Below are 3,453 nucleotides of genomic sequence, written 5' to 3'. Positions count from 1 at the left end.
CTTTCCCTTTTAAAAAGCAGACGCAATTACATACAAAACACCGTGTTAAAACACTGGTTAGGTTGCAAAATTCACTTCCCCTTCCCCCAAGAGGATCGTCATCAGACCGCGTACTCCAAGTAGCACCGATGACTCTGGAAAGTTTTAGTTCCCACTTCTCAAACGTGCCTGGGACTCTGGCCGCCCCCATCCCAACAGCCTGTGCCATGCAGGCTGCTCGGTCTCTCCCCTCTCGGACAAGTCCTCCAGACATTTTCACTGCTACACAAACATACCTGTCCACACAGATGTCTCGAGACAGCCAGTCTCTGCAGGCCCCACAGCTTGTCAAAAACCCACCAAATATTCCTTGAGTCTGAACCGCCGAAGCAGTGCCGTCACGTAGCATTTTCCTTCCCTCTCCCAGCAGCCTGCCCGTACCACGAACGTGCCCCCATCAAAGGCCACGTGCAAGCCGCAAGGCTTAGAGGTCACGTTGGCCAGGACTCTGATCCACTTGCTAGAAAACAGCCCAGCTGCAGAGGTCAAGGCTCAAACCTCATTTCCCACCTGGCAAAAGCCTGTACATAGAACAGGTAGCGAGAGAGTTCAGCCTTGGCATCGCAGAAGTCAAGCACGATATGCTGGCACTGCACAGGCCCCATAACCCGCTCCCAATGGCACCAGGACACAGCCGCAGACAGTCGTTTTGTTTTCCAAGAAGAGTTTGAGTTTTAAGCGATGGCCCTAGCCGTGCTCCCACGCAAGTATGCTGCAGAGGCAGACCAGGTCCGCTGCAGCGAGACCGCTTCAGCTGGAGGACAAACGTGACCTGGAGTACCCAGGGGAAGCAATAGCTTAGCTGCAGAAACCCTGGGTAAGAAAGTGTTTAAGGAGTGGAAGGACAGAAGTCTCCCTTTGAAATCACTGTTTTTTATTTCCTTCCCTAAAGATGAAGTGAAAGCTTGCCTACATTCAACAGTTCCCGAAGCAGCCACGGGTATGAATTCAACCACAATTACTTAGTGCGACCAATTCCCCTGCAGACACGCTCCAGCATGTCGGGGCCCTTTTCAAGTTTTGTTCAACACGGCTTCGGTTTAAGATAAGCCCAAATGGTACCTTTTCCTTCCCACAAGGAAAGTTATACCGACATGCCGTGTGACGCTGACACGGTGGCTGAAAGAGCCTGCACGCGTGTGCAAAACGTCTTCAGTGACCCAAAGAGAGCAGTTTCCAGAACAGCTGTTCCGTCACTAGGAGCGGGGCACCTACTGCTGGGTCTGGACTCGGCATTACTTCGGACGCAGCCAGGTCTCCTCCGTCTTACAAAGCGATGCCCCTGCGCGCAGCACCCATGCTCAATCCCAGCCAAGTGGCTCCAAGTCTGGAGTCCACATCAGACTCTGCCTCCCTTCAGCCGGTGCCAGGTCTCTGTAGGACTTTGAAGCCAAGTGAGCCCTCGTCACACTTTCCACCCTCACCTATCAAATAGGTCACCAGAATCCTGAACCGAGCGAGGTGCCAGGGGCCCCCCGAATGGATCCGTGCCAAATGCAGGCGCACCCCCATGCCGGCCAGACACCTAGGAGGGTGGGCGCGGAGGGTCACCATCTCTCCCCCTGGTCCCCAGTACTGAAAGTGTTACTCTGCTGTTCGCTAATTGTGGGGGTTTATTTTTATTTCCTATTAGCCTCGCGCACGCCTGATGAGATTATCTTACCGGAACTGACACAGCTGGAAGCTGCAGCCATACGTGGAGCCTCTGAGGAGGTGATGCAATTTCATTTTCATTGATCAGAAATCAGCAGGGCAGTAGATGATGGGAAATTCCATTAGGGGAACGAGTGGGCCGCGGGACCGAGGACCCGGGAAGCAGCCCTGCCTCCGGACAGGAGCGCTAGCAAACAAACCCTCCGGCCTCCCAAACTGGAATGAGCAACTAGGCTGCTATTGTTACGCACAGACGGCTCTGCTGGGAGCGGAGCGCAGCATGGCAAAGCTGTTAAAATGCCCCCAAGGGTTCACTTAGTCAACATGGAAAAATCTCTCTCACAGCATAACTGAGCTCTCCAAACCCTTGCCTCCCGTGCGGCTCCTGGCCCATCATGGCCGCGGGAAACACCCTCCTTCCCCTGTCCACGCTCGGGGCTGCTACTGCACGATCAAGAAGGTCTCAAGAGTGAGCTCCCGTTTCTGCGCCTAATGGATAGCACATTCCTGTAGACCAAGCGAGCAGAGATGCAGCTCCGCGCCAGCAGTTTAACCAGTTCCCGGGCAGTCTCCGAATGGAAGAAACTCCCGTGCTGAGCCAGGCCACGTCCGACAGCTTCCCCTCCAGTTCTGAGCTCCTGTTCATGTCCAACTCCAGTGGGTCTTTGCTCTCCGGATAAAGAGCTACCTATCTGTTAATCCCAGGGCCAACACACAAGCAAGACACGGGGATCTCAAGCCATGTCCCACGCCTGGGCAAACCCTCTTCCAGGAAGGCACGACAGCCGCTACTGCGACAATCAAAACCTACCGAGCAGGGGAGGCCAAGAGAGATAATTCAGCTTCCGATATTCAAATTCTGAGTCCCATTTTAATGCTACTGCTCTAATTGTTTTACATATCAGGTAGAGGGAGTATGCGGCGAGGCTCCCCGTTCCCGGTTTTAAACCCGAGCCGAGCCTCTCCGCACAGAAGCTGGTTTTGGCCCCCGTGCTTTCGAAGCGGCCCGCGGGGCTGCCTCTCCCCTCTCGGCAGAGCAGGGGTTAACAGAAGCTGACCGCAGCACAGTTGTTAAGGTAATCAATACCACTGAGATACTAAAGCAGCATAAGCCACATTATTGATTGCCAAGCAGATGATAAAACTGTTTATTATGATAATTGCAGGGTGCCTGCAAGATGCTCCTAGTGCTTCCTTGAGCCTTTTACAAAAATAATAAAGAACTGCCAGGCCATAATCTTCTGTCTGAAAACCCCTCGAACTGGAACCGGAGTCCTCCGCGCCCCGCCACGCCAAAGCAGCGACCGGCGCTCGCTTCATCTTCATCTGCGAGGTGCCGCTGTGACGCGCCGGGTCGCACTGCTGGAGAGCCGGGTCCTGAACCGGCCGCGCCGGGTCCCACTGCTGGAGAGCCGGGTCCTGACCCGCTGATCCCCCCCATGCCTCTCTCTATCCACCCAGCTCCTGGAGGAGAAAGGGAGCAGAGGAAGAGGCTTAGGAACACGGCCAGGGTCCAGCCCCACTTTCCGTGCCGATTGGGAAATACTGGCACGTTTCCCGTCTGCAGCTAGCTCTAGTCCCAGCGGGTATTCGGGTTCAAGAAACCCCACGTTACGTGAACGTCCAGACTCATTTGGAGCTCGTGGCCGGGAAGGACTCAAACGCGCGTCTTAGAGATGGGCGGATGGAGGCAAACACTACAAGTCTCCCGTACGAAGACCTGCGCTCTCCCCAGACGGCAGCATGCCCTACTACTCTGAA

General features: G+C 54.9%; 1 protein-coding gene across 1 annotated transcript in view; it reads right to left on the bottom strand.

Annotated features, from left to right (window-relative positions):
* The window catches only part of LOC102385801 (zinc finger homeobox protein 3), a gene marked incomplete at its 3' end in the record, with an annotated part of 20,204 nt that extends 17,133 nt beyond the window's left edge, over positions 1 to 3,071 (bottom strand). Inside the window, exon 1 of the mRNA XM_006035109.3 lies at positions 1,703 to 3,071. The remainder of the gene's footprint in view (positions 1 to 1,702) is intronic.
* Positions 3,072 to 3,453: the final 382 nt, after the last annotated feature.

Source organism: Alligator sinensis, unplaced genomic scaffold, assembly GCF_000455745.1.
Source record: "Alligator sinensis unplaced genomic scaffold, ASM45574v1 scaffold1914_1, whole genome shotgun sequence".
Taxonomy (NCBI): Eukaryota; Metazoa; Chordata; order Crocodylia; family Alligatoridae; genus Alligator; species Alligator sinensis.
The sequence above is the reverse complement of the archived record's forward strand: the minus strand, read 5'-3'. Positions and strand labels throughout refer to the sequence as shown.